Here is an 11,658-nt window from a genome sequence, read left to right as displayed (position 1 = left end):
TGATAGCTTATACACAAACAAGATTTCTGATTTCATAGCTTATAAACAAAAAAAAATTTGATGTCTGATTTCATAGCTTATACACAAACAAGATTTCTAATTTCATAGCATTGAAACAAATAATTTCAAATTTCATGAAACATCAATATTCAACCAATTTAAATCATGAAAAAGGTATAAACCAACATCCTAAAACATGAATATTAAACTAATTTAGCATAACTTTTATCAAGATAAAGATAAGCACCGAAATTGCTCTCATTTCACTAAAATAACAAGCTAAAATAAATATGTAATCATAAAACAATTTATACCAATGAAATCAACATCATCCTAAATAATAAGCACAATTAAGGTCAACAATATCAACATATACCCAAACAATTTGATAACATTTGGATTTTGATTTCATAACATTAAAGCAAACAAAATTTATGATTTCATAGCTTATAAATAAAAAAAAGAATTCTGATTCCATAACTTATACACAAAGGAATTCAAATTTGATAACATAAAATCAGAAACAGATTCTGATTTGATGGCGAGATGGCGGCGACCGGTGACCTGATGACTAGATAATGGCGAGATGGCGGCAACCGGCGACCACTGTTTGGCCTCGATGGGGAGTTGTCGATGGAGACAACGTTTTTTGGGTCTGCGGCTGTGTTTTTAGGTCACTACGGAAGAAAGGGTAACGAGGGAAGAAATAATATAGAGGGGTATGAGCGTCCTTATTTCCAGTTAGCATGGTTATCAATCTGACCGGGTAAGAAAATTGGGCCAGACAATCAGACCGAGAAAGCACATATCAAATAATTGTTGTCTAACTGAGTCATCCCAAATCGTTGACTCAGACCCAGTCATGGGTATCAAACACAACATTATTGAGAAAGACACCAGACAGATAAGTCGAAAGTCTACATTTCAATCATGTATAATTATGCTCCCTTGCTTTCAATTTTTTGATGAAGAGAACATCCTACATGACTTGCCATATCAACAAAAGTCACACTCAACGTCTACATGACGATCGGTTTTATACATAAAATGTCACAAATGAAGAAAGTCTAATAATTTCAAGCTTTAATGAACCAAAAAACTCGTTTTAAAGTTAAACTTGTTATGAAATATTAGTTTGTGAATGACCATTGGATTCTCCATTTCTCCCATAACTCTCCATCATTATTTAGCATTAGTAACAACCATTTCAATGTGTTTTATGAATGTAATAATACACCATCATAATGTGCATTCATATTATAGCTCATCTTTATTATTATTTGGATAGTATAAATAGTGAGCCATATGTATTAGAAACTTGATGATTTCATCACAAGTATTGGAATAAAAGTTCTCTCTACTCTTATTTATTTCTTTACTTTATAATTTATATTGCTATTTGATCATATTTTATAACACGTTATCAGCACGACTCTACCATAGAGCTCTAAATCCTTATTGTTCTTGTATTTTTCAGGTATGTATTTTTTATAATTTTACATGTACAATGCTTACAACTTATTTTATGGAATTTCTTAACTAATAATTCCTTAACATACAAGTCTTTATTTTGATTTCTATTTTCATTATGGAAAACCATGTTGGAGAAAACTTTCTCTAGTTTTCATAGTACTAACATGCTCCTGCAATAGCAATATCATGAGAAAGGTTTAAAATAAATATGAATTAATCTCATGTCTTCTTGTGGCTAAACAAAACAATGAGTTATTGATGAAAAATCACCAATTAATCCTGATCGGTTTTAGTGCATTCCCTGAAGTGAATGCAACATCATATAATCATAATAGTCATGGGTCTAACCGAGATCGTGGAGATTATCATAATTATTATAAAAATAACAATATTACAAGTAACCACCAGAAGTTGGAAAATAGCAAAAATCCACATCTTAATGATAAAGTGGTCAAGGCAAAAAAAAAAAAAAAAAAGGTTGAAAATGTTTGTCATTAATGTTGAATGACCGATCATTTGTCTTGTACATGTCGCTTGCCAAAGCATTTTGTTGATCTTTATCAAACTTATCTAAAATCTAAAGAAAAATAAAATATTAAAAAAAATTTTATTCAAAGTGATAATCATGAAGATCAACCAGAAATGACACATTTGGATATTGCCGATTTTCTTGTCTACCCAGAAGGGACAAGTGGTGATATGGATGGTGATTGGAGAATAATGTGTAGTTTTGTTTCATGACATTTATTATGTTTTTATGTCATATTCGTTTCATGAGAAATGATGTCGTCACAATCTTCCCAAATTAATAAAATATGACTTTATTCCTCTAAGTCGAATGTTTCTTGTGTTTTATTTATTTATTGAAGAGAAATATGGATATTCACAAAAGAAATGAGGAAGATATATGTCTTGCAAACAGTGCAACAACACATAGCATTTTTAATAATGAAAAATATTTTGCTTACTTATCAATTGGAGAAGCAAATGTTAATACAATAACGGGTAGTGCAAAAATGATTGAAGGCTCCGGAAGAGCGAATATCATATTACCACAAGGGACAATAATTACAATTGGAGATGCATTATTTTCATCAAAATCACCAAGAAATTTATTAAGTTTTAAGGATATTCGGTCCAACGGATATCATGTTGAAACAACCAATGATGGTGATAAAGAGTATCTCAATATTACAAAAATGATATCGGGTAAGAAAAGTCTTTTGGAAAAATTACCCATATTGTCCTCCGGATTGTATTATACAAATATTAGAATGATTGAATCTCATGCTATTGAAAATAAAAGGTATGATAAAATCTACAAAGTTTGGCATGACCGGTTGGGCCATCCCGGATCAGTTATGATGCGCAAAATAATTGAAACTTCAAGTGGTCATTCCTTGAAAAAGCAGAAGATTTTTCAAGCTAATGAATTGTCTTGTGTTGCATGTTCTCAAGGAAAATTAATTTCCTATCCATCATTGAATAAAGTTGGGTATGAAAGTCCTAGTTTTTTTAGAAAGAATTCAAGGGGATATATGTGGACCAATTTATCCACCATGTGGACCATTTAGATATTTTATGGTCTTAATTGACGCGTCAACTAGATGGTCACATGTGTGCTTGTTATCTAGCTGTAATCTCGCTTTCACAAGATTACTAGCACAAATAATCTGCCTAAGGGCACATTTTCCCGATTACCCGATTAAAAAAATTTGACTTGACAATGCTGGAGAATTTACATCACAAGCTTTTAATGACTATTGCATGTTGATTGGGATAACTATTGAATATCCTGTTGCATATGTTCATACAAAAAATGGCTTAGCTAGGTCGTTAATCAAACGCCTTCAATTAATTGCAAGACCATTACTAATGCATTATAAACTTCCTAATCAACATAAGGGCATGAAATTTTACATGCAACATCACTTATATGCATAATGCCAACTAGTTATCATGAGTTCTCCCTTGTTCAACTGGTTTGCGATTAGGAACCAAATATTTACCATCCAAGGATGTTTGGATGTACAATTTATGTATGCATTTCTCCACCTCACTTCACAAAAATGAGTCCTCAAGAAGAGTGAGAATTTATGTTAGATATGAATCTTCATCTATAGTAAAATATTTAAAATCATCAATCGGAGATTTATTTATAGCTATACTTGATGATTATTATTTTGATGAATCATATTTTCCAACATTTAGGGGAGAAATAAAGAAGCTGGAAAATAAAATCTCTTGAAAGGAATTGTCACTTTCAATTTTAGATCCTCATTCAAGTCAATGTGAACTTGAAATAAAAAATATAATTCCTTTACGAAATGTAGCAAATCAATTGCCAAAAGCATTTACTGACCCTAAGTGGGTAACAAAGTCTCATGTATCAGCTATACTTACTCAAGTTAGAATTGATATCCCAGAAGGAAGAAAAAAAACTGCAAATGAATCTTAGGCACGCCTGAAGCGTGGAAGATCAGCCGGTTCCAAAGATAAAAATCCTCGAAAATGAAATGAAGCAAACACAATTGATGGTCCAAAAGAGAAAACAAAATCTCTTGAAAAGATTAATGAAGCTCTAGAAGAGCCTAATGACATAACAAAAGAAAATAAGGTACCTGAAAAAAAATGAAAATGATGAGATCTCAATAAATTATGTCATGAAAAGAATAAGATGGAACCGAAATAAGATAGATGTCGATGATAATTTTTCATATCATGTTCCGCGCGCGATTATAAAGAAAATGAGGATCTTGAACCTAAATCTATTGAGTAATGTATGAATAGAAAATATTGGCCAAAATGGAAAGATGCAATCAACAAAGAGCTTAATTCTCTTACTCAACGAAAAGTTTTCGGACCTGTAGTCTGTACACCAAACGGAGTAAGATTAGTGGGACACAAATGGGTATTTGTGCGCAAAAGAAACGAGAAGAATGAAGTTGTGAGATATAAAGCAAGACTTGTGGCACAAGGTTTTACCCAAATGCCCGGAATTGATTATGAAGAAACATACTCTCATGTGATTGATGGAATTACATTCCATTATCTAATAAGTCTGGCAACACATGAAAAATTGGAGATGCGTATGATGGATGTAGTTACCGCCTATTTATATGGTTCACTTGAGAATGATATTTATATGAAAATCCCAGAAGGGTTTAAGGTGCCAGAAGCACAAACTCCTAATTCACGTGAAGTATATTTGGTAAAATTAAATAAATCTTTGTATGGATTGAAACAATATGCCCGTATGTGGTTCAATTGTTTAAGTACATTTCTTTTAAAAGAGGACTATAAAAATGATCCATTAAGCCCATGTGTATCTATAAAAAGATCCGGATCAGAATTTGTGATAATTGTTGTTTACGTAGATGATTTGAACATAATTAGAACTCCTGGAGAATTGGAAAATGCCACTTCTTGTTTGAAAGAAAATTTTGAAATGAAAGATCTTGGTAAAATGAAATTTTGTTTGTGTCTTCAAATTGAGCACACCAAAAATGAAGTTTTTGTACATCAATCTAGTTATCTAGAAAAAGTGCTTAAAAGATTTTATTTTATATGGATAACTCACATCCATTGAGTACCCCGATGGTAGTAAGGCATTTAGATGCCAAAAAGGACCAGTTTCGGCCTTGTGAAAAACATTAAAAACTTCTTGGTCCCGAAGTACCATATCTTAGTGCTATTGGTGCACTAATGTATCTTGCTAATAATACGAGACCTAATATATCTTTTGTTGTAAACTTATTAGCAAGATATAGTTCTTGCCCAATAAGAAGACATTGGAATGGAGTTAAACACATTCTTCGATATCTTCGAGGTACAATGGATATGGGCTTATATTATTCAAATTCATCAAATGCGGAGTTAATTAGTTATGCAGATGCTTGATATTTTTATGATCCACACAAAGCTCAATCCCAAACAGGTTATTTATTCACTTGTGGAGGTACCGTAATTTCTTGGCGTTCTATTAAACAAAATTTAGTTGCTTCTTCTTCTAACCATGCAGAGATTATAGCAATTCACGAGGCAAGTCGTGAATGTATTTGGTTAAGAAATTTAACTCATCACATTCGTGAGAGTTGTGGTCTAACTTCTAACAGGGACATTCCAACCATACTATATGAAGATAATGCGGCTTGTATAGCCCAATTCAAGGAAGGGTTTATCAAAGGAGACAGAACCAAACATATATCACCAAAGTTTTTTTTTACTCATGATCTTCAAAAAGAGTGTGGCATCAACATCTAGAAAATTCAATCAAGTAACAACTTGGCAGATTTGTTCACTAAAGTGCTCCCTACATCCAAATTTGAAAACATGGTACAAAATATTGGAATGCGACGCTTTAAGGAAATCAAGTGATGTGATGATCAGGGGGAGTTGGAAACACATTGTACTCTTTTCCTTAGCTATGTTTTTCCCACTGGGTTTTCTTAGCAAGCTTTTTAACGAGGTAATTGTTCCAAATATCTATTATTAATCATGTACTCTTTTTCCTTAACAAATGGTTTTCCCATGAGGTTTTACCTATTAAGGTTTTAACGAGGCATGATACAATCGTCATTCAAGGGGGAGTGTTATGAAATATTAGTTTGTGAATGACCATTGGATTCTCCATTTCTCCCATAACTCTCCATCATTATTTAGCATTAGTAACAACCATTTCAATGTGTTTTATGAATGTAATAATACACCATCATTATGTGCATTCATATTATAGCTCATCTTTATTCTTATTTTGATAGTATAAATAGTGAGCCATATGTATTAGAAACTTGATGATTTCATCACAAGTATTGGAATAAAAGTTCTCTCTACTCTTATTTATTTCTTTACTTTATAATTTATATTGCTATTTGATCATATTTTATAACAAAACTGAAATTTCTTGCCAAATTTAAAGAATTTTATGATATTATCTTTTATTTTTAAAAATCAAACGTCGAAAAGAAATATGATTTGGTGGGTAAATGTGTTAATGATTTATTAAAAGAAAACTAGTAAATTACACGAATGGTCCATACGATTTGGGATAATTTGCATGTTTGGTCTCTAATTTATTTTATTTTTTTAACTCAAAAGATTCATACTGTTTGTTTTTGTTGCGCGCTTGGTCCCTGTCCAATCTAAAAAAAAAATATTTTGCCTTTGATTTTTTAATTTACTTAAATAAGATGGGGTACGTAAGGTAATGTAATGTAAGGTGGATGTGGGGTTGGGGTGTGTTTATTTAAATAAATTAAAAAATGAATGGCCAAATAGTCTTTTTAGGTAAGACAGGGCCCAAGCACGCAACAAAACAAATAGAGACTTTTCGAGTTAAAAAAATAAGTTATGGACCAAACATACAAATTACCCCAAACCATAGGGACCAGTGTAATTTACACAAAAGAAAAAACAAGTAAATTACACAAATCGTCCATCTTGAAGGTGCCAAGAGGAACGTTTAGTCCCTATTTTCAAAAATTAACTTGGACCATCTGTCATTAGTTTAAAAGTTACACGTTTCATCCCTCCGGACATAAAAAGATCATTTTACTCTTATTTATTTATTTTTTGATTTATTTTCTATTTATTTTTTTATTTATTAATTTGTTTATTATCTAAAAATATTGTAATTGCCTTTTAAAAAAAGAAAGAGTAAATTAGTTCTTCACTACATCTCTTATCCACCATCACCACCCACACCAGCCGACACCAACTCCGGCGACATCTCCGGCCATTGCATCCTTAACATTCTTTCCCTCTCCCATGTAGAAGAGCAGCACCTCAGATTTAGGGTTTCCTATAGAGGAGATTGACCCTAGGCAGCACACAACCCACCAGATCTGTCAAAGTATAAAGAAACCAAACACCTACACACATAGATCTGGAACCCTCTTTCAGATTTAAATGACTACTGGTGATGGCGGTGCTTGTTTTCCCCATCATATCAAATCCAATGAATGGAAGTAATAGATACTGAAACCCTAGGCAGCGGCAGCGATGAGATTTGAGACGATGAAGGTTGTAACACCCTAAACCTGGTATGTCTTAAAACCCTCAAGAATCTAAGTTTTTGCATAATTGGTCCCTTGAGTATGCTCGGAATACCTGTGAGTAGGCTTAGCGTCCTCTGCATGAATGATCGCGGAGGAGCCTCATGTATGTTGGGCGTACATGAGGGTATGTCGGACGTACACATCAGAGGGTCGAAACCCTAAATCCCGAACTTGTCACCTATTTAAACGCCTCTTAGCCTCTTGGACCAAACCCTATCAGTCTCTTTAGCCCCCATTTCGTCTTCCTACAATTGAGTTAGTGTGTGGGTGAGAGTTGGAGCCTAAGAAGAAGGTTTTGGTGGCCATTTTGGAGTTCTTTCAAGAAGGAGAGTTGTTAAGCAAGCTTGGATCAGTTTGGTGCCTCAAGAATCTGCATTGGGTCATCTTGCAAGGCTTCTTGAGGTAAAAAGATTGCACCTTTCCATTTTAATCTTTAGATCTAGCTAGGGTTTTCTAGCTTTGTCTGTTTTGAAGGATTTTGGACCTCTTTTGGCGAGTTAAGCAACTTCCTGGGAGGAGAATGGTAGATCTAAGGTCCCTTGGTCGTTTTGAAGCATAAAAATGGAGTCTTGGTGGAAGTATTGGTCTTATGCATGGGTTAAAGACCTTGGAAAGGTCTTAATGAATGTTTTAGGTGTATATGAAGCATGCAAAGGCATAAAGTTGGCAACTTTATGCCTTTAGAAATATTAAACAACTAAGATCTGGCTTTTGGATGTAAAGGAATCGGGTATCAAGCATTTAATGGAGAAAGTGCTTGATATGGAAGAACACTGGGCGTACTCAATGTACGCTGCACGTAGTCCTTAAGACCCCAGTACGTTGCGCGTATGAGAATGGTTTGTTAAGCGTACGCGCTACAAATTGGGTCGGATCTGTTCTAGGCCTTTGAGCTTTTGGGCTTCATTTTGGTTATTGGACTGGTTACATTCTATGAATTATGGGCCATTTCATCTGTTATGGGACATGGATACTTTGGTTGGGCCTTATTGGGCCAAGAGGCCCATTAATAATTTTAGACTTGGATTTTGGGCACATTATTAAGGGAAGGATAATTGGGCCTCATGGATGGGTTTGGAGTTTTGGGTTTTTCCTTTGATTAATCTAAGGTCCTAACGCTGATTAATATTATTATTCAGGTTGGGCGGTTTCGGACGGTTAGGAGAGCAACTTTTGTATCTAGCAGACTGAGGTGAGTCTTCTCACAATACCCGTGCGTCTAAGGCACCAAGGCTGGCCCATTATGTGATTACGTGATTATGATATATGTGTTAGTCATTATGCAATTTGATATGATATGTGTTTGTGTGTTTGCATGGAAGACCCCGAGGGGAAGCCCGTTGCATTGGATGTAAGACCATGTGGGGTAGCCCATGACATTCCCAGGTAAAGACCATGTGGGGTAGCCCATGGCATTGGATGTAAGACCATGTGGGGTAGCCCGTGGCAGCCCTAGGTAAAGACCATGTGGGGTAGCCCATGGCACTATTAGTTTTATGTATGCATGGCTTATGTGATATGTGTGTAGCTTTAATTAGCTAAGAGGTTATGTGTATGTGTAGTGTGTTGTATGCTCTGGGGAACTCACTAAGCATTTCTCTTATATGTTGTTGATTTGTTTCAGGTACATCTGAGCCCAAGGGCAATGGCAAGGCGTGATGGCACGGCATGCACTCTATATCTCTCTCTTTCACTGTTAGGGTTTGAGAACACTCTGAGGATTTGATTAAGTTGTAATGAATCGTTGATTTAAAAACAATTACGTTGGGATTTCATGGTTTATGAAATTATGTTTTATTAATTAAAAGTGAAAATTTTTCATTAAAAATTTAGGTTGTTAAAAAGGTGAAGGTTTGAAACCAAATAATACGATGGTGATTTTCTGAGCTGGCGACAACATTAATGAGAGTTGGGTCGATACCAGATCTTGTAGATACCAAATAGTTACGTGGATTGATACAATCTTGAGAATTGACCAGTGAAATATAAAGATACCGAATCTTGATCAGCAACGACCATAACCTACCGAAAACCATCTTCCGACAATGGGTTTGTCATCGGTGGTAGAGGGTGGATCAAGAATGAAGGAGGTGGAAGAGATGTCATTTGATGGGATTATTGTTATGGTACTCTTGCAGCTACTAGTTCTGGGTAGAAGAAGACGACTTGATTCATCATCGGAGTTGAATTTAAAGGAGGAAGAGTAAGTCATGCATGAGTGCTTAGTCTATTTATGATTTCCATTTGTGTGTTTTGTGCTACATTTATGGACTGTAATCAAGAGGGTTTCTGGTGGTATTCCATTTTACGATGGTGGTGCAAATTTCTGGTTGTGGTGTTTAAGTGTTCTTAAGCTATATATATATATATATATATATATATATATATATATATATATATATATATATAGGGCTTAGGGAATATGTGGCTATTATGTACCTAATATTAGGTATAGATCCATTAAAAACTACATAGTTTTAACAAAATACAATGAAATCTATCTACCATCTGTAACACTCAGATTTTTCAAAACAATTTTTCATTTTAAAAAAACGTAATTTCATTCATGACAAAACCATAAAATTCAATGTATCAATATCGTCACAACAAATATATCAACTCCCAATATCAAAACATATCAAATCCCTCGGTGTGTGTGAACGAGTCAAGGCGGCACCTTCCCACGATCATCACTGGTACCTAAAACACAAACATAACAACTGTAAGCATAAATGCTTAGTGAGTTCCCTAATATACCACTTACACACATACACCCTTCCAAGCCACGACCTTCCGTTCCATGTGTCTCACGGGACTTCCGTCCCAACCCAGTAAACCTTCCGGTCCTACCCGTGTCGACCTTCTGGTCCATAACTCCTTGACCTTACGGTCTACATCATAATGCCTTCCGACCCATATCAAGCATAGCATACATAACGCATACAAAACAGGCAACTAATCACATGCAATGCATATATCTTATAGCACACCAGACCTTTCGATTACACATAGGTACCCTTCCAGGTACAGTATAATGAGAAGACTCACCTTGCATGAAGAATCAACCTCTAGTCACGCTGCTGCTAAACACTAATCTCTAACTCTATGTCAAATCCCACAATTAACCCAATTAGGAACTAAGTCCAACCTCTCGCTTACTAGGTCTAAAGATAGACCATCTACCAGCCCATTCTTGCCATAAATCCATTGGGCCCACCAAGGCCCAACAATAAATGGGCTTCCCCAAGGCCCAAACTTACCCTACAAGATAACCCCAACATGAGGCCCAAGACATCAATTAATTCTCTGCTCATATGCTCAACTACACAGGCCCAAGGATTCAAGCCCAATACTTAAAGCCCAAATATCAAGTCTAGTCTAAAAGCCCACAGAGGGGTTACGCGGGGCGTACCTCCTTGGTACGCTCAGCGTATACACAAATGCCCAAGGACTGATCGGGGACTTCAACCCAGTACGCGGGGCGTACTGGAATTACGCGGCGCGTAACCTCGGTTTTGCTAAATCCACTTTATGGGTCTTAACCCGTTAAGACCTTAGCTCTTCACTTGGATCTAGGCTTCCTAATAGTCCTTATTCCATAAAGTCATAAACTTTTAGCCTTTGCATGGCTGAAGTGATCGCAACACACACAATACTCCTTCTCTTTACTCATTAAGCTCTCCATTCATGCATGACTTGATCTTAACCTTCAAGATCTCCTTTTTTATGAAACTACTCCATAAAAAACACTCAAAAGGACGACTAAAGGGCTCTGGAGTTTAACAACTCACAAAGCTTCAAACTTTGGGACCAAAAAACCTAAAATGGACCCTAATATGCATAAAAAAAATAAAGGGAAAGCTTGGAACTTTATACCTTCAAATGGTGCTCTAGCCCCAGGAAAGCTCAGATCCAAAGCCTAGACTTCAAGGCCATAACAAGCTCAAGAACGGGTATATAAGGGTTTGAGAGGGTTTTTGACTGAAGAATGCGACTGGAAATGAGACCCTCTCATTATATATATAAGGCACCTCTCTTAATTAGGGTTTTTGAGTCTGGGATCACTACGCCCAGCGTAGTTTAAGGTACGCTCATCGTACCGTGTGGCTACCGTATCCAACTTAATCGT

This window comes from Lactuca saligna, chromosome 1 (genome assembly GCF_052625555.1).
Source record: "Lactuca saligna cultivar CGN05327 chromosome 1, ASM5262555v1, whole genome shotgun sequence".
NCBI classification, from domain to species: domain Eukaryota; kingdom Viridiplantae; phylum Streptophyta; class Magnoliopsida; order Asterales; family Asteraceae; genus Lactuca; species Lactuca saligna.
The sequence above is the reverse complement of the archived record's forward strand: the minus strand, read 5'-3'. Positions refer to the sequence as shown.